General features: G+C 37.1%; 1 non-coding gene and 1 pseudogene across 1 annotated transcript; one reads left to right on the top strand and one right to left on the bottom strand.

The window, feature by feature from the left end:
* Positions 1 to 1,781: 1,781 nt before the first annotated feature.
* On the bottom strand, positions 1,782 to 5,968 carry LOC129530198 (centriole and centriolar satellite protein OFD1-like; annotated as a pseudogene).
* A 13,995-nt stretch (positions 5,969 to 19,963) lies between these two features.
* On the top strand, positions 19,964 to 20,125 carry LOC129530433 (U1 spliceosomal RNA). Its single transcript, XR_008675821.1, has one exon. It is a non-coding gene; the product is annotated as a U1 spliceosomal RNA (small nuclear RNA).
* The last annotated feature ends 377 nt before the right edge of the window (positions 20,126 to 20,502 follow it).

Raw genomic sequence — 20,502 nt, 5'->3', positions numbered from 1 at the left:
ATGAGATGGATGTAAAGAGACTCTGTAAAGATAGAAAAACTATTTCTAAAGATAATGTAATATAGTAAATGTATAGATTCTTTCCTGTTAAGGGGCTCAGTCAGTCTGGTGGGAAAAAATATTAAAGATAGTTATAGTAATAGCCACAAACCATCTTGGAAGGCCAGAGACTTTGCATAACCTCAGTAATAGATACGGTTGAAGGTGACTTTCTTTACCTTTAGTTAAATAAATTAAAGTACTGACAAAAGAATGTGGGGAAGTTATCCAGCTAGCTTGTTTACTCATGTGGTCTGAAGACTAACCTTTGAGGTACCCTGGATGCTTAAGTGCTTAGGGAAGTCCACAATGTCAATTTTGCCCCAGTGATGTTGACTCAAGTCTTTGTCAATTAATCTTTATTGATAAGTGTGAGTTTCACTTGCTGGTCAGGGCCACTGTTGCCACTGTTTACAAAACTCTACTGGAGTCTGTAAGTGGCTCAGACACTCAGCTTCAGCTGGACTGGCAAAGCAGAATATCTATGTTTCAGTGTACTTTATTCACCTGTTGCGGGTTCAGGGGTCTGCAGGGGACAGACCCCCAAAGTTGGTGCCACAGCATGAAAAGTGTGAGAAGTGTTACCACAGTTTCTCCTTCCTTCCTTCCTTCCCTCCTTCCTTCCTTCCTTCCTTCCTTCCTTCCTTCCTTCCTTCCTTCCTGCCTGCCTGCCTGCCTTCCTTCTTTCCTCCCTCCCTCCCTCTCTCCCTCCCTCTCTCTCTCTTTCTTTCTTTCCTTGGTGGGGAGTAAAATGGCACCTAGCTAGGTCACCCAGGCTGGAGTGCAGTCATATGATCTCAGCTCACTGCAAACTTCCCCTCCCAGGTTCAAGTGATTATCTTGCCTCAGCCTCCAGTATAGCTGGGATAAAAGGCACTTGCCACCACACCTCACACATTTTTGAATTTTTAGTAGAGATGGGGTTTCAATGTGTTGGCCATGCTGATTTCTAACTCCAGGCCTTCAGTGATCCTCCTGCTTCAGCCTCCCAAAGTCCTGCGATTACAAGCATGAGCCACTTTTCCTGCCCCATAGATTGTTCTGTAATATCTCCTTTTCTTCTGAAGTAAAAATTAAGCAATAGATACTAACTATATACCTTAGAATTATGCTGTTCATTATGATAGTCAATAAGCACATGGAGCTAATTAAATGTAAATTAAAAATTGAATTATTCAGTTACAGTAGCTACTGTTCAATTGCTCAATAGTCACATGAGACTAGCAGCTACCACATTAAACAGTATAGATAAAGACATTTCCGCCATCACAAAGAGTTACAGTGGATGGTGCTTATATATAAGAGAAGTTATATTACACATTACTAAACACATATTTTCTTCTTTAATGACATATTAATACAGTTAATACTCTATCAATTGTACTTGAGAGGCATACCTAGTATACAAAGACACTTGGCCTAAAAGTCAGATTTTTGAAGTTTTTCTTTTTTCTTTTTTTTAAGAAGTGTTCCCAACAGTGGATATTTTTACAAACAGTATCTTTCAGTGTGTCTGTAGGGCCCTTGATACCATCTGAAGTTTTCTTATTTGACTATCTGAAAGTTATTACAAAAATGAAAACATGGGGAAAATGACCTGCAGAACAGGTGAACTATTGCTTAAAAAGTAAGATATGGTCAGCAAGGAAAAACATGAAATTTAAATCTATTTAAATTTCTTACTCTTCTCCCTCAAAATTAGCTTTATTACTTTATAAGGAAAAGTACATAGAAAAACCTTGCTATAGTTTACAAATATGTAGGCTCGTATATTTTTGGTTTTCTTTATCAGACCCTGAGACCTGTTAAAAGGAAATATTTTACCTTTATAAAGCTATTCAGTTATAATTAACAAACCAAAGTAGATTATATAAACTAAGTAATCTTACCAGTGATTTCTAGAAACTGGAAGTAGGGTGAATTTTATAGAGTGCAATCAATCCTGCATATTAAATACCTTAAGAAAATAAAATGTTACTAATTAGACACAGTTTTATAGCAATCTTTAAATAATGTTATAATATATTTATGAATAAGAGATTAAGAAAATTCCTTCAGAAAAGATAAGATTACAACTATGCTAACAAAGCAAAATAAAAGCTCTTTCTTACACTATTAGATAAATTACAAAAAGATTGAGTTAAAATAATAAAATATCTTTCTTGATCATGTAATTAATCTCTAAGTGTTTTACATCAAATGTTATTCAATTACAACCTTTTAAAAGTAGTATTTAAAAATGTAAATAAACTACATTTTCACTGTCCTTACAATCATGACTAAAGTGCACTTAAAATTCTGTTAAACAGATATTTTGGACAAGCATTTATATATATTTCTGCTACAGTATATATCAATAATTATGTCTACTCTAAGAACATGAATATGTTTTCAATTGGATTTCCTTTAAAGAAAATATTTTACATTGGTATTTTATGTTAGCAGAAACCATTTAGTTGTTTGAGTGGGATTACTTCCTGTTATAAGAATTTTACAATTGTTAAGTACATGATAAGTAGAAGTATATAATTATTAGAAAGTTAGAGAAAGATAAATCAAAAAAGAATTCCAGACAAGGCACAGTGTCTCACAGTTGTAATTACAGCACTTGGGCAGCCTATGAGGGGAGATGACATGAGCTCAGGATTGAAAACAACACTGCCCACCAAGAGTAACCCAGACTCTATTAAAAAAAAAAATTAGCAGAAGGTGGTGGTGTGTGCCAGTAATCCCAGCTGCTTGAAAGGTTGCAGTAGTATAATTGCTTGAACCCAGGAGGGGCAGATGTTTCAGTAAGCTGAGATTATGCCAATGTCCTCCAGACTTGGTGACAGAGAGAGACCCTACTTCTAAAAAATAAGTATGTAAATAAATACATTCATAAGGCTGATAAGTAAAATCTGGTTGTGTATGAAGAAACTCAGCACATTTAAAATTTGAATTCAAAAACTGTACTAAGGCTACGCATTGTGGCTCTCATCTGTAATCCCAGCATTTTGGAGGCCAAGGCAAATGGATCACTTGAGATATGGAGTTTGAGACAAAACTGGCCAACACAGTGAAATCCTGCCTCTACTAGAAATAGAAAAATTAGCCAGGTTCTTGGGCAAGCACCTGTCATGCCAGATACTTAAGAGGCTGAGGCGGCAGAATCGCTTAAACCCAGGAGGTGAAGTTGGCAGCCGGGAATCAGGCCACTGCACTCCAGCATGAGCAACAGAGTAATTCTCCATGTCAAATAAAATAATTATAATACTAAGCTTCTCGTGTCCTTAAAACTTTGGAATATGAAACTCTTAGATAACTATAGACAACCTAAAGAAAGTAAAAACATATACACACCACCAAGAGTGAAATTTAATGTAAATGATAGACTGGCAATAATGACTTTTCGGGGAAGGTTTATCAATTGTAGCAAATGTACCACCTTGATGAAAGATGTTGACAGTGGGAAAGACTGTGCATGTGTAGGAGCAGTGGGTGTATAGGAATTCTTTGTACTTCTCCATCAACCTAGCTGTGAACTAAAACCTACTCTAAAAAACAGTCTACACACACACACACACACACACACACACACATTCACAGGGAAAGTTTGCTGCATCTACCTTTAAAATAATAAACTGGGAGAAATGTTTAACCATAATGAAGAAATATCATTAAAATAATTAGAAATGTATTAAAAAGTAAAATGACAGTCACTTTATTATTTGGAAAATTTACAGATTTTTAAGGACTACATCACTTAAGTTACTTGATTCAACTCTCCACAGTCTGGTTCCTCATCTGTAACACATGAAACATCTGTCGTGTGTCTATCACAGTGCCAAATTCAGAGCAGAAATTCAACAGATTGGCAGAGTCTTATTAAACAACACGGAAAATAGAAAAATCAATTTGAGCTCTTAAACATTTAGAGATTTTAGATCACAATTTTACAAAAGACTAAATGTGATACCAATAAATGAATTTCAAATTTAGTAATCACTTGCTATATAACAAATGCATTATGTGCAAGTACAATGGAAATTCAAAGAGGAATGAGAAGTGGACCTAGTTTAAAAGCAATTATCTATAATGCAGCATGTTACAGTCAGCCCCTCCCCAAGAAAACTGTTAATAAAAAGTTCAAAAACAGAAAAGGAAATATGTTACCTTTTCTTTTGCTAAACCGATTTCTGGAAAGAAAACAGAAAGTGAAGACTCATAGCCATATCTTTGTTGGTGATCAGCCACTAAAGAGTTAGGGGTTCCTAGTAAGAGGGAGTTCCCTTGTAGTGAAATGGACGGAGGGTGCAATTCTCCATTCAATACAGGGTGCATTGACTCATGAATTGGGTGGGTTTGAATTTGTGTCTTGCAAGGAGGGAAGGAAGAAAGAAAGGAAAACAAGGAAGGAAGGAAGGAAAGAAGGAATAAAGGGAGGGAGGGAGAAAGGGAGGAAAGGAGAAAGGAAGAAAGAAAGGAAGGAAGAAAGGAAAGAAGGAAGGAAGGACAGAAGGAAGGAAGGAAGTCAAAAAAGGTAAAATAATTTCAGTAGGATTGTCTCAGTAGAGATATACAAAGATGTGTTACATTCATTGGAAAACTTCCTTTTATTTCCATAATGTTTCATAGATCCATGGCCAGAAATTAGGAATCTTCCCCTACACGAGCCTTACCCCGTGAGATGAGAAGGTCAGTGTGTTCTACAAAAATGTTTCTTTCCTCAGCTTCCAAGTGAAACTGGTGGTTAGCCAGACCCATTTGCAGACTCTTCACTTCACTTCCCTAGAAGTCCATTTCAGCAGCTTATGCTTGGGATATGAAGTATAGGAAAAAATTCTGCTAGTTCATCCCACCTCTGTGGACTGTTGCAAAATATAACCAAAATATTTAACAACAAGGGACTGCTACGTGTGTTACAAAAATATTCAAAGATAAGACTGTTGCCACTAAAAATGAGGATTTCAAGAAACTTTTAAGGAAACAGAGAAATGCTCACACCATCTAACTTAAATTTAAAAAGGATATATGCACAGGATATATCTACATATTTTAAATGTAAAATATGCTTATGAAATGCATATTGCAAGGAAAACACGTTGAGCTAATCCTGTTCCTAGCTGTTAATCCAAATATAAAGTACGCTAACAAATATTTGCTGCCCAAATGAAATATTCAGGCATATCAATATAGTTTAAAGATGAAAGTGTTCATTCTCCAGTTAAACTATTAGAACACTAGTTTTATCTATATGTTGCCAATGTCCCACATCCAAACGCATTACAAACCCACTTGTTAGTTTAGGAACCTGTAAGCCAGATTTATAAAAGAGGCCTATTCTTACCAAAATGTGTTCATTATATAAATGCTTTCTGCTCCTATCTTATTGGCAGCTCAATTAATTATTCGAACATTCTCCTTTAAGTCGACTCAAATGTAACATTTTCTCAATGGTTTCAAAGAGACTGTAATGTTTCAGGGTAGAGTTTTGAAACCCAATCATTGGATGAATTTAAATGTGAACTACCTATTACAGGTTAGACTTCTAAAAGTTATGGAACAGATAAATCTAAATCCGATACTTTGAGTGTGCCCAGTACACCCACATTCATCAACGCTTCGTGTAGCTTTTTGTGCAGCTCATCTTGACTCAACAGACATGGGGAGCTAGTTGGATTAGAAGACAAAATGGTTGCAGGTTACTTGAGGGGTAGAGGGAAGGTGAACGACTGAAAAACAACGCGAGATTACAGCCGTCACATTGCATCCTGCCCCTCTTGGGGACCTTCTTAGTACAGTCTTCCTGGTCTGAAGATACATGGCACATGCATTTGGTGGCCTAGCACCGGCCAGAATCTCCACCCATATCGCGAGGGAGCACATCCAGGGTATCCAAAATCTGCCCCGGGGAACTCGGCTGAAGCAGCGGGGTGCCGGTCTTCATAGCGGGACTGAGATTGCCTTTCCCTCCTTGGCCTGTCGCTTCAGGTAGAGGATGGAGTGAGTCGCAACAGGCATTTTGAATCCCTGTGGGAGTTCACTGGCCCTGCCTGAAGGCTCAGGCTGGTGCTGTATCTCCACTCCTCCCTAGGGTAGCCAGATCAGATCTGCCACGCCCCGGCCAGCTCCTCCACTCACTAAGAACTTCCAGCTGCAAGTTTCTGCCTTCCTGGGGTCTTTGCTTTGGTGGTTAACAGCCAAATATTCAGCTGACCCAGGGGTTCTTCATGGAGCCACTGTTGCCTTTTGGAGCCGGCAGATTTTTGTTTTGGGAAGCTGTCCTGTGCTTTGTAGATTCAGCTGTATCCTTGGTCTCTATTTTTTCAATAGTACCTTCTCTTCCAAGCCAGACAACCAAAAGTGTCCCCAGACATTGCCAGATGACCTCTTGGAAGCAGGATGGCTTAGGGTTGAGATACACAGAATTAAATGTTTTTGAGTAGCCACCATTGTGTATTGTGAGGAAAGGCGAGCCTGACCTCATAATGTCTACATGTAATTAAAAAGAAAAGCAACCAAACCTCTCAGAAGCAATAATGAACACGGTACAGCCAGATAATTGAGCAAGAGCTAAGATAGATAGGTAGATAGATAGATAGATAGATAGATAGATAGATAGATAGATAGAGATATATATATATATAAATTGAGTAATGAGTTTAAAGGGGAGGTGGTTGAATATGGAAGTGATTCAGATCATCTCTTGGAAAAAGTGTAAACTCTTCAGGGTCTTCATGCGTAGGATTTGGGTGGTGGGTCAAAAGAAGAGCATCGCAGGGATGGGGAAAAATGAGTAAAATAATAAAAACCAACCAAACAAACAAACAAAAATCTAGGACCTTCTGGGGGCAGTGAGAAATCTACCCTGAGTCCAGAGTTGTATGCTGGGAATATAAGCCTGAAAAAGTATCTAAGTGCTGTGAGGACAAAATTTGATCAGTTTCAGCTTCGTACACAGCACTGAAGAAGTGTACAGTGAATTTTGATCACTGGCTGTGAGAAACTTAAAGTCTTTGAGACGCAGTATGAGTGACAGGACTTCTTAGGAAGTGGAGAACCTGTAGGTTTTTGGTGGAAATAATTGAGGAGGAGAGACTTAGTTGGATTTTAAAAAATAGGTAGGAGTTGCAGGCAGAATCAGGGAGAACATTCCAGGCAGGATGAGAGAAATAATAGTAGCTCTGAAGTGGATAGAGTCAAAGTGGATTTGGGGAAGAAAAAAAAATAAACAACTAAACTCTAGTGGAGGTGGAACAATAGGGCTGAGAAAAGACATGATCAATGTGAGAGTCTGCTTTGAATACCAGTACCTAATCCTGTAGTTGAGATACATCCAGGCTTTTGAATGGGATAATGAAATGATGAAAGCAGTGTTCTAAAAGTAGGTTGATAGCTTGTAAATGTTGTTAGGTAGTATCACCAGTCCACTGTATAAAAAGTAATAATAATCGGCTGGGCGTGGTGGCTCACGCCTGTAATCCCAGCACTTTGGGAGGCGGAGGCTCAAGGATGACTTGAGGTCAGGAGTTCCAGGCAAGCCTAGCTAACATGGTGAAACCCGGTTTCCACTAAAAATACAAAAAAATTAGCAAGGTGTGGTGGCATACATCTGTAATCCAATCTCTCTGGGAGTCGGAAGCAGAAGAATCACTTGATCCGAGGAAGTGTAGGTTGCAGTTAGTTGAGATCACACCATTGCACTTTAGCTTGGGCAACAACAGCAAACAAGCAAGTAAAAAGATTGTGTCTGAAGATCCCCTCACTCCCGACCACACTCCCACTTTTGATCACACAGTTGAATATATGAATACAATTAGATAAAATGTTCTTCAAAAACTAGCATAACTTCTCCCAAAGGTGGGATAATTGCTCATAATATTAATAGAAAAATGTCACATTAGAGACCTATCAACAGTGTTCAAGCTGCCCCTCCTTATTGCAATAGACATGTACCATGCTAGATCAGTGACCCCAGGTCTATGGGATGACTGAAAACACTGCTGTTGGCAGGAACGAACAGTTTTTCCAGAAGCTCTTCTATAGAGTCTCTACAGAGGCCAGCTACAAAAAGGGATGTGTTTGGAACGACAGTCCATGAGTTTTGTCGTGCATTGTCCTGCAAATTAAACTAAGAGCAGGGACTTCCAAGTTCATTAAGCATGCTCTTACTCTGACACTGGTGGTGTTCTAGCCACCCATTAGATTGTAGTTTTCAGTGACTTCAAATGAGCAGCCCTGGGCTTGACCTATGCAAGGGTTTGGAATAAGTCTGTCAAGTTCAGCCTCCTGAAATCCATATGAGACAAGGATAAATGATCACAGCATTCTTTCCTACATTCTTTTCTACACAGCATTCTTCCCCTTTTCTTTCCACACTTAGTCTCAGAAAATTTCTCAACCCCAGTTCATGGCAGTCAATACCAGTTGATTAGATTTCACTCATGAGAAGAAACTCATTTGCCATTCCAAGCCAAATTCCTTTTCCGTTAGACAGCTTATTGTATTTAAAGATAGTACTATGCCATACCCCGCTCCCCTTCCACCCCAAAAAGGTCTTCTCAGTACCATTTAAACATCCTCAGTTCCTTCAATTGCTTTTGTCTTCTTTCCAGAGATTTCCCTAGCATAAATCTTGCCCTCCCCTCACCTATAACACACACAGGTCAGAGATATGGATTAATTTATGATAGATTTCCAGAAATGAGTTTCTTCCACGAAGATGATATGATTCCCAGAACTCACTTTCTTCCCCTAAGAGGGCATGAACATTCTCCCCGATCTTGCTCTTAATACCACCTAGAATTGCATTAGCTTTTTGACCAAACTCTCAGACTTTTACCTCTTACAGAGCTTGGAGTAAGTTAACACTTTTCTTGATGTAGGTGAAAGTTCTTAATCTAGGTTTCCCTTGTCCTATTGTTGTACAGTTGATTTCTAATCCAAAGGACAGGGCTTTCTTTACTATTTGCTTAACTTCTATCTCGTTAATTTCTCCCAACTCTCTTAGCCACAGAGATCATTTTGAATCCTAATTTCTGCCTTCTAATGAATTCCAATAAATAAACCCTTGGTGTTATTTTTAAATGTGATAAGTTGTCTTCATTCAAGTTATTGATTTAAATGCCTAGCTAGACTAAGTTACGGTCAACCCCAAAGCCTGATATATATATATATATTATATATGTGTGTGTGTGTGTGTGTGCGCGTGTCATACTTCCACTCACTGGCGGCCTTTTAGACTTTTGATTCTAGACTCACTGACATCTGGTTCCACGCGTATGTTGATTACTAGTTAGTGTATGTAGACTCCTTAAAGTTAAGGTATTGGGAGATCTCCTCATATCACCAAGTTGATTTCTTTAGACTTCTCCCTGTCAAAGACCAGGTTGCCCACCTACCAGAGACAGCTGCTGTTTCCATCACAAATAAAGGTCCTGGCTCCCTCTCATCAGCCAGCAAGCCCAGTTTCTTGTTATGCAGGATTTCTTCATAGGTAACTTAAAACTTCAGTAACTTCTCATAAAGTTGCTGTCGACCATCTGAACATAAACTTCATCATGGAGCCTCTGAAACCCCTGAGACATCAGCATGAGAAGTTTCAGAAGGCTCTTTGCTCTGTTGAGTCTACTTAACACTGAAATCTTGCCATGTCTGTCATTCTTGCATTTCAGCACTGTCTATGCTGCAGGCCATGCCACTACCCTCCAGTACCATTCTGCCAGCATTGAACACCTGCTGTGTACCAATTTCTGTATTAGTGGTGGGGATACACAGTGGAGAGGAACCACCCCTTTCTCACACTCTCATTTCCATACTGCTGCAGATATCTTCACCTTGATGCCTCATTGCCTCTATGCAACAACTTATCTACAGTGCTTTGAAACCCATTCCCCTGGCAGATGAACTCCTTTTGTCCTCAGTCTCTTAAGAGAATGTGTCTTCTACTCATTTGCTGACACTTCCTTGAGTTTCCTTCCTTTCCTCTCATATCTACAGGTTTTTCTGGCTTTGGCCTATTTTAGTTTCCTACTGCTACTGTAACAAATTATTAAAAATTTAGACAAGTGTATTATCTTACACTTCTGTAGCACAGGAGTGCAACATAGGTACTTGTTGGGCTACAATCTAAGTGTGCGCAGGACTGTGTCCCTCTTGGATGCTCTAGAGGAGAATTTGTTTCCTTGTACTTTCTAGATTCTAGGGGCCTCCTGCATTCCTTAGCTATAGCCCCATCCTCTGTTTTCAAAGCCATCAACATCACATTGCTTTTCCATTCTTCTGTGACTTCCCCCTGACTTTCCTCTTTGCTTCCATCTTCTACATTTAAGGCCATTTTAATGGCGTTGATCAAGCTGGATGATCCTGGGCAATCTTCCTATCTTAAGGTCAACTGATGAGCAACCGTAATTTGTCTTTGTCATGAGCCCTAACATACACACAAGTTTTACAGATTGGGATCAGGGCATCTTAGAAGAGAGGCCACATTCTGTTTGTTCCCCTCAGCTAGACATTTGGAAACTAACCTAGGTTCTCTTCTTGCCCTCAATTTCCCAGTGTAATCTATCATCTAATTCTGAGTAGCTACCTCCTCAGGGCCTCTGGGACAAGTGTTCCTTGGAGATTCTTCGAAGGCCCCTATTTTGGAATTCTAAATAACAGTCATTTTGTGGGTCAAGGGAAGGTGGAGGATGTCACAGAAATTTTATAAAACAAGTTGAAATTGGGCTGGGCGTGGTAGCTCATGACTCTAATCTCAGCATTTTGAGAGGCTGAGGTCTGCAGATCACTTGAGGCCAGTAGTTAAAGACTAGCTTTGGCAATATGGCAAAACTCTGTCTCTCCTAAAATTGCAAAACTTACCCCGGCATGATGGTGCATGCCTTTAATGCCAGCTACTCAGGAGGCTGAAGCAGGAGAATCCCTTGAATCTGGGAGGAGGAGGTTGCAGTGAGCCGAGATCGCTCCCCTGCACTCCAGCTTGGGTAATAGAGCAAGACTCCATCTCAAACAAACTAACAAACAAATAAACAAACAAAGTAGGTTTAGTCTTTTCAAATAGTCCCATATTTCTTGGAGACGTTGTTTGTTCCTTTTTATTCCTTTTTCTCTAAGCTTTTCTTCATGCTTCATTTCAGTAAATTGATCTTCAGTCTTTGATATCCTTTCTTCCACTTCATCGATTTGGCTATTGGTAATTGTGTATGCTTCATGCAGTCTTTGTGCTGTGTTTTTCATCTCCATCATGTTATTTATGTTTTTCCTTTAACTCGTTTTTCCAGTTAGCAATTCCCCTGACCTTTTTTTGAGGTTCTTAGCTTCCTGGCATTGGGTTAGAACTTTCTTTCTTGCTCAGAAGAGTTTGTTATTACCCACTTTCTGAAACCTACTTCTGTCAATTTCTCAAACTCATTCTCTATTCAGTTCTGTTTTCCTACTGGCGAGGAGTTGCGATCCTTTGGAGGAGAAGAGGGGTTCTCGTTTTTGGAATTTTCAGCCTTTTTGCGATTTCCTTTTTCATCTTTGTTCATTTATGTACCTTCATTCTTTGATGTTGGTGACCTTTGAAAATATATATATATATATAAATTCTATATATATATTCTATATATATACTATATATATTCTATATATATTCTATATATACTATCTATATTCTATATATATATTCTATATATATAACGTTATATATATAAATTTATATATATAAAATAAAACTTGAATATATAGTATATATGTATATTCCTATATAGAGAGGAAATCCTTTTAGTAGATGTTGATACTATGCCTTTCTGTTGTTAGTTTTCCTTCTAACAATCAGGCCCTTCTGCTGCAGGTGTGCTGGACTTTGCTGGAGGTCCACTTCTGGCCATTTTTGCCTGTGTATCACTATCAGAGGATGCAGAAAAGCAAAGATTGCTGCATGTTCCTTCCTCTGAAAGCTTCATCCCAGAGGGGCACCTGCCAGGTGCCAGCCAGAGCACTCCTCTATGATGTGCTTGTCGATCCCTGCTGGGAGGAGTCTCCCAGTCAAGAGTCATGAGCTTCATGGACTCACTTTTGGCAGTCTTTTGGAGATCTGCAGCTCTCTTCAGAGCCAGCAGGCAGGAAGGTTTAAGTCTGCTGAAGCTGTGCCTACAGCCACCCTTTCCCCCAGGGGCTCTGTTTCAGGGAGATGGAAATTTTGTCTATAAGCCCCTAACTGGGGCTGCTGCCATTATTTCAGAGATGCTCTGACCAAAGAGGAGGAATCTAGGTAGGCAGTCTGGCTACAGCAGCTTTGCTGAGCTGCTGTGACTTCCCAGTGGCTTTGTTTATACTGTAAAGGGAAAAACCACCTACTCAAGCCTCAGTAATGGTGGACATCCCTGTCCCCACCAATCTCAAGCATTCCAGGTTGGCTTCAGACTACTGTGCTGGCAGCGAGAATTTCAAGGCAGTGGATTTTAGCTTGCTAGACTCCATAGAGGTGACACCCACTGAGCTAGACCACTTGGCTCCATGGCTTCACCCAATTCAAGGGAGTGAATGGTTCTTTCTTTCTGACATTTCAGGTGCCACTGGGGTATGAAAAAAAAAAAAAAAAAAACTCTTCAAGCTAGCTCAGTGTCTCCCGAAACCTATTTTTAAATTTTTAATCAAAATGTAGATTTTTATGTCTTCTTACAATTTTTAACTTATTACTGTTTTTATACACCTTGCATGAAAATTTATGTTTAGCACTTTCAATTACATGTTATAATGTAACCTTTGGCAATTTTTAATGTTAATGTAAAACCTGTTAAGTTTGTTTGTTTGTCTGTTTTTCTTGTAAATATCAGTATTACTAAACCTTTCCTATGGGTACAACTGAATGACAAATTTGTAAATTCACATACTTAACTATTAACATTTCTTGGAAGCTGCATTTGCTATAAAGGTGTTTTAAGATAGCTCTGTTTTGTTCTAGATGTCCCCAGACATAGACAGAGACCCAGAATCCTCCTTCTGAAAGAGGACAGTTATGCTGGGAAAGCACTTCATGTCCCCACGATTTCCTTGAACTTAGTCCCGTTGGTCCTTTGAGGAAGTGGACCGCAGTCTGGACGTTCTATGGTACCAGGGGAAAGGCAGGAAAAGGCAGATCTTACCAGATGGCCGAGTTAGTGTTGTCTTTTGGATGTTCCAGTTGGAATTGGCAAAGAGCCTGCCAGACTAGAGCTATATGAGGAACAGAAAGTAAGAGAATGAGAGAGAGAGAGAAGAGGAAAGAGGGAGCCAGTGTTAGGGGTGGATTCCCAAGACTTGAGGGATTTAGAGCCCTGGCCTGAGCCTTGCAGTTTCCTTCAGGTCAGTTGTCCTTCTCACACAAATCGCTTGAACAGTAAAATGAGAGAAAAGATGGGGCAGGTGGCCAGAGACTCTCAGGATCCAGGAGTTTGCTTAGGATAAGCTGCCATTGCCCACAGCTTCCTGGGATGTAAGGGAGCCTCTGCCACCAATACCGGTCCTGGGTATCAGCAACCAATGTAAGGATTAAAGAAAGAGGAGAGAAACCTGAAGGGAGGCTTGACAGTCAACAGGGACAGATTTATTTTTAATCAGTGTGAGGGGGCGGCTGGCCAGGTTAAGTCAGAGCCACACTCTGTTAACAGACTAAGAGTTTTCCATGATTCAGTCTCACAGTGCTTATCAGAGGGTTGGACTGCCTCTGTGTCTCTTTGTTGTGTTTATCTGACAGAGAGTGTTGTGTGTCTGTTTTCATGCAGCTTTCTGGAGCTGCAGGCATGTCCCCCATGTCTGCTTCTAGCTTCTGTATCTTAGTGCACCTGAAGGGAAAGGAATGTGCTTATTATTTGTAGTAAGAAGAGAAGTGATTTCCTTGAAATGCATGAGGATAAAAAGAGAGCTGGAAGTTAATGTGGCAGTATTTGTTCAAGATGAAGGTGCTCCTGCTCTATCACTTGCTAGTCAGGTAATTGCACAGCTGTTAGTTTTTTTTGTTTTTTGGAGTAATTATATACTTAGAAGTAAATTCTGTTGTCTGCAAATTCAAATCAGAAAATATTTATGATTCTATTTGATGTCTTTGCCATACACAAATGCATGCTTACATATATTATAACACCTGTGAGTTTTAAAAATTATTTTATGGTAATAAATAGTGATTTCTCAGCCCTCTGAAAAACAAGATTAAATTATTTTGTGTATTGAATATTCACAATTATTTAGGAAATCACTAAAGGTTATATTTTCTTAAATTTACTTTTCTACTGGTTAAATTGAAAGGTATTTTAGTAAAATACTGTAATAGAAAATTAAAATTGGTGATAATATAAATCACTAAATGGTTTAAATTATTCTATTGAAGTTGTGGAAGTGTTGTTGTTCTTTTAGTTATAGCAGCATAAAAAATCTACAATAAAATTTACCACAGCTCTTTATTTTCTCTCTCAAAGAGGAATAGTATTTAATCATTTTCTTTGTTAGATGTTTGCTCTTTATAAGAACGAGACTCTTTTTATTCAAATAGAAGCTGTTTTGTAATCTTGATTCTATTACACCAATGAACACTTCTTTTTCACAGAAATGTAACAACTTGAGCAGGAGTGATCAGTTACTAAGAGGAGTACTTAACGTCCTTACGAGAAAAGATTCAGATCATAGGGATTTTATTTACAATAATATATTTACCTGTTTGTAATATATGCCAGTTTAGGTAAGACATTTTCGTGTTATATCAATGATGTTTTTATTTTTAAATATAAAATGAGAATCATTTTAATCAGGTTACTACATGTAATGTGTCCTAAAGTACAGGCAATGTTCCATATACATATAAATATATATATATATATATATAAATGCATAGCAAATCTGGGTAACTTCAGTGTATTTCATGTATTCTCAGGTTATTTATGCATTTGTTTTATTTTTCTGGTAATCTTTAAGATTAGATATCGTGCCTGATTGATGTTATCTTTCTCTCTCTTTTATTTACTTATTTATTTTGGAGATGGAGTCTAGCTCTGTGTCCAGGCTGGAGTGCAGGGACAAGATCTCGGCTCACTGCAACCTCCACCTCCTGTGTTCAAGTGATTCCTCAGGCTTAGCCTCCCTAGAAGCTGGGACTACAGGTGTGCCACTGCGCCTGGTTAAATATATATATATATCTGTATTTTGTAGAGACGGGGTTTCACCATGTTGGCCAAGATGGTCTCAAACTCCTGATCCTGTAATCTGCACATGTTGGCCTCCCAAAGTGCTGTGATTACAGACTTGAGTCACTGTGCCCAGCCGATGTTATCTCTTAATCTTGCTTTTTGAAAAGTACTAATTTCCAGGTCATATCCCACACTATCTAAATCAGAATTTCTAGAACTTGGAAAACGTATCCACATCCTTAAGGGATACCAATTAGTTGTTTTGCTTTTCAGGTTTAAAAATGACATCTACGAGAAACTTAGCATTTATGTATGCTTTTGTTAAAATAAAGAATAAGAAATTTGGTGATAATGTAAATAAATAATTCACTTAAAGTTTTTGTTGCTATTAGCATAAATTAAGAGATGCAGTTTTAAGTAAATGTCTCTTAGGGTAGTCTGATTTTCCTCACATCAACCTATTGCACAGCAGTCCTAAAGGCATGGATAGATTGTCAGAAACGTAGAACAAAAATATTTGTACTGTATTCAGTGTTAGTGCAACATTTCAAAATTACTAATTTATGGATCTATTTAAAATTTAATTACTAGATAATATCTCAGTGATATTGATAAATATTAGGTCATATTTATATGAATGACTCAGACAATTAGCAGATCATTTTAAGTAATTTGTTTAAATTACAAATATTTTCCTATCAAAACTAATTTCTATGGTCACACATTCCTGTGATGAAAGTGTTATTTGTATCATTAATATTTACCTTCAAGAGGAAATACATTTTACCCTTTACTCTTCCTGCTCTGACGATCTCTGTGCTTTCTTTTTCTCAGCCTTGCCTGACTACCTCTGAGATGCTGGGATACTTTTAGTAGAGTAGGAGCATATATTATACAAACATAAACACAATATTTATTTTGAATGTAAAAGTATCATACTTAAGAACTCTCAAAAATTTTGTCTTGCACAATTTAACTTGAGATTTTAGTTGCTTATACAAAACCCATGATTGGTTTATAATATAACCTAAGTTTAATTTTAATTGAGAAAGTTCATTATACATTTACACATCTTAAGGCAATTAGGAAGTGTGTTTTAGGTATTAGGAATTTTTAAAATTTGAGAAAACAGTCAACACAGTTGCATCGCATCGTGTACCATTCCCTGTAAGGCCCCCAAAGTACCCAAGAATCAAACATACTAATGTTTCTATGAAGAGAAATGAATATTCCCTTTATGGGTGAAGACTTAAATAGCTTCCCTCAATTAAGTCTTTATTACATCAGAAATTGAGTTACATAACAACCTTATTTTTAAAAGCCTTGCTTACTTGAGCTTTTCGAATTTCAGATAAAGTATTTTGAATCCCTCCTAATTATGATTTGGAAAATACAGTACTGAATAAACAGTCCAGGTGGGATAATATTAAAGGATTGTAATAAACAACAAAAAAAATACAGAGGGCTCTGCTGCCTATTGTAGCGAGTATGTGTCTTAAATTTGGAGAGTAAAAAGCACTTGCGGTAGAAAAGGGTTGCTTTGTTAATTTTTTTTTTTCCTAAGTAGCTAGTGGGTACAGACTTAGTATTGACATAACTTGGCTTTTTTAGCATTTATGTGAGATATTCACTGTGACTTGATAAACCATTAGAGAATCACAAAAGGCATAAATTTGTAACATCTCACAGGCTATAGCATAGAAAGTTTCACAATAGACCACAGTAAGGAAGTATTCAAAATTATCTGTAGGAAAACTTTGTGGGTGCTCTATATTACAAAACTGGCAATGCAGAACATATGTGTGGACAGATTTATGAGCTCTTTAGGAATTAGTATAGTCAGGTGTTGGTAATTGGATATTTGAGGAAGTGGAGCGGAAAGAGACAACACCTACGTCCCGAATGTGATTTGATAAGCTGAAGGAATAGTAATGCAATTTACTGAGAGAAATAAGAGAACCTCTTTGAGCGGATTGCATTTTAGAAACATATGGGAAACCAAATAAAAAATTGTAATGGGGAGTTGGATACATATGTCCAGAATTTGGAATCATCTAAAAGGATACATGTGTTACTATAGATGTAATAATGAAAAAAGTCATTGGAAGGAATGTCTTAGAATGGAAACTTTTTTTAAAAAAAGTTAATGTTAACATGGTAGATAACATTAAGTTATCTAAAAGCAATCCGTAGCCTCTAAGTAGTTTAAATTAGTATGTAAGAAGAATAATTTCTTTCTTTCTTTCTTTCTTTTTTTTTTTTTTTTTTTTTTTGACAGAGTCTCGTTCTGTCACCCAGGCTGGAGTGCAGGAGGACAATCTTGGCTCACTGAAACCTCCGCCGCCTGGGTTCAAGCAATTCTCTGGGTCAGCCTCCTGAGTAGCTGGGATTACAAGCGCCTGCCACCACAGTTGTCTAATGTTTAAAAGAGATGGGGTTTCACCGTCTTGACCAGCCTGGTTTTGAGGAAAATCATAATTTTAAATAACTGTGGTTATGCTAAAAACAGATCGTTAGCATTCTTCTAGTATTCTTAGTTGTGTCATTTGCTTTAAAATAAGCCTAAGAATTGCACCAGATTCAGCTGCACAACTCCACCAGGAGATGCAAAGTTTTATTGTTATAGGATTCTAGAAACAATCATATTATATATATGGAAACTCTATACACACATGCCCACACACACAAAAACACACACAATTTTCACTGAATAGACATCATAATAAGCACACTGAAAACCTGACAATAAATTAGTTATTATAGAGCTGTAGAACACAATGATTAAAAGCAAATGATAATCTTAAATTTTAAATAACTGAAAATATTAGAATTTAAGAATTAAAATTTTCTAATTGTTCTTTGGTCCACTATCATAGATTTCAAGCAGATTAATTAATGTTGTATAATGACATTAAGAGTTCCTATCAATGGGATTTAATTTATATCATTTTAAAAATAGTTTGTTGTCATATATTGTTTACTGTGTAACTTCTTGTATTTGCTCTAAAGTAAGGCTAAATCACATCTTAGCCTCATCTCATCCAAGGAAGTGATTACAGTAAAGGTATCCGTGTTGGGTTAATGTGTAAAATAGTGGATGTGGATTAATGTGGGTTTGATGTAGGAATTTATTATTCTCCTTATTGAGATTAGCTTGAAATGTACTGTGTAACGAATATTTAGTCTATTCAATAGGTGGTATTCAACAGATATATATCAACAACTGCTATGTACCAACCACTGTTCAAAGTGGCAGATAAAAATATAGGCAAAGATAATATTAATCCAAATTGCACGTGAAAACAAATGATACTATTGATAATGTGGCAGATGAAATGATTTTCACTTTATTATAATTTTTAAGAGAATGAGATAATTAAATGTGTACTGTAAGTGTTACAAGAAGCTTATCCATGTTATTCTTTACTGAAATAATTAGATTACAAAGATCACCTTTTTCAAAAGAAATTTGTATTATAAATGCTCCCATGGCAAAAACAAAAAGCCTGGTCTTTGACTTGGAATATATTCTTATTATATAAAGTAAGATACATGGCAGAGAGAAAAAAAATTTATTTATCTGTCATGGTAATGACAAAAAAGACAGAAGTCATTTTTTTTTTTTTGCAATTTTAGATTGGACTCCTAAGAATAGCAGACAGTTGGCAGTGTAAATATGTTGCAAATTAGCTAGCCCTGAAACAAAATGACTGATCATTAGCAAATCAGGCAACTTTTATTATTGCCATTATAAGTTGCTTTACCTATCATGAGTGTGCTCTTATAGTATTAGAATTGAAATCTATTCTGTACTGCCAATTTATATCCCTGTTTTATAATCTTGGGATTCTTGCTTTACATTCTAAAATATTGTCTCTGAAAAATTAGTGAATATCAAGTAAGTTTTTTATTTTTTTTTAAAGGTAGTCTTAAAAGTCTAATTATCTTTAGTGAAAATAATGAGGAGATTTGGATATGGTTGTTCATTTCTGTAATCCCAAGTAGTTGGAAGGATGAGGCAGGAGTATATTACTTGAACCCTGGAATGTGAGGACTGATTGAGCTATGTACTATCATCATGCCACTGCAGTCCAGCCTGGGCCACAGAGCATAATCTGAATAAAAATTAGAACCATAAAAAGTAATATAGCATTACTGTTTTTAATTCACTTGTAGTAATGCATGGATAGCATATTTAGCCAAAACGTTTTAAACTGGTAATATGCCAAGAGGTCCGATGTTTGAGTCAGATTGCTAGCTAGCTCCTCAACTGGATAAATCTGTAATATTTTGCAAAGTATTTCTCGTAAATGTAATTAGTTTTTTTATTTGTTAAATGGATTTACTAATGCTACCTGCTTAGGAAACTAACTCTGATATTAATTAGATTACCTCGAAAATTTCTGAATGACATATATTAGGCAATAAAATATTAGCTACTACTAGATATTACGAATTCTTTTCATCTGTTTACTGTTTAAAAGCTCATAGTGAACACAATAAAATTCCATAAGACCGATGATGGTTGTTAGATATAACAGAACACTCTAAGAGTCACTATCAAAAATGAGCATATCAGTGCATAAAATGTATGGTAGCTTTATTTAGCAGTTGTTTCATTGTTTACCATAGCATTTTTTCTTACAATTTTGTAGAAGCCTGTGTCAGAATCAAGAAGTTTATTTTAGAAGACAATAATCATGGATGATTGAAATCGTACTGAAAATTATTCTAAATTCTATTATATTTATAGTTGTATTTTCTTTCAAAGGATAACGGAAGTCTTAAAAAGAAAATGGATACTTCTCTGCCAGGGGAGATACTGTGATCACGAAGGTGGCTTTCCCAGGGCAAGGCTAATCTATTGTATTCTGGATGTGCTGACTCCTGCGATTTCCCCAAATGTGGGAAACTCAACTGCATAATTTGTGGAAGTAATGACTGTGGTTGCACTTTCACGTGGAAAAAGAAAAGAAAAGAAAAGGAAAGAAAAGGAAAGGAAAGGAAAGGAAAGGAAAGGAAAGGAAAGGAAAGGAAAGGAAATGTAAGGAAAGAAAAGAAAAGAAAGAAAATTGACTTGTTTAGTGGATATAGAAACTTGAAAGAAGACCATATACTGGAAAAAATTCAATGTGCCTAAAAAAATGGTCTCCTCCAGTACAAAAAAAAAAAAAATCAAATGCTTATTTCTTAGAAAGATCAAATAGTGCTAGGATGACACTTACAAAAGCTTGCAAACTTTGTCTGGATGAGTGGGCAGGGGGAAGCCCCCAAATGGCAGCAGATAAATCTGGGAAAAAGAGAAATGATTTTTAAATGTGTAAGCCAATGTTTATGT

The sequence above is a fragment of the Gorilla gorilla genome, chromosome Y (genome assembly GCF_029281585.2).
Source record: "Gorilla gorilla gorilla isolate KB3781 chromosome Y, NHGRI_mGorGor1-v2.1_pri, whole genome shotgun sequence".
Lineage (NCBI taxonomy): Eukaryota > Metazoa > Chordata > Mammalia > Primates > Hominidae > Gorilla > Gorilla gorilla.
Note: the sequence above shows the minus strand (reverse complement) of the source record. Positions and strands in the feature narration are given on the sequence as shown.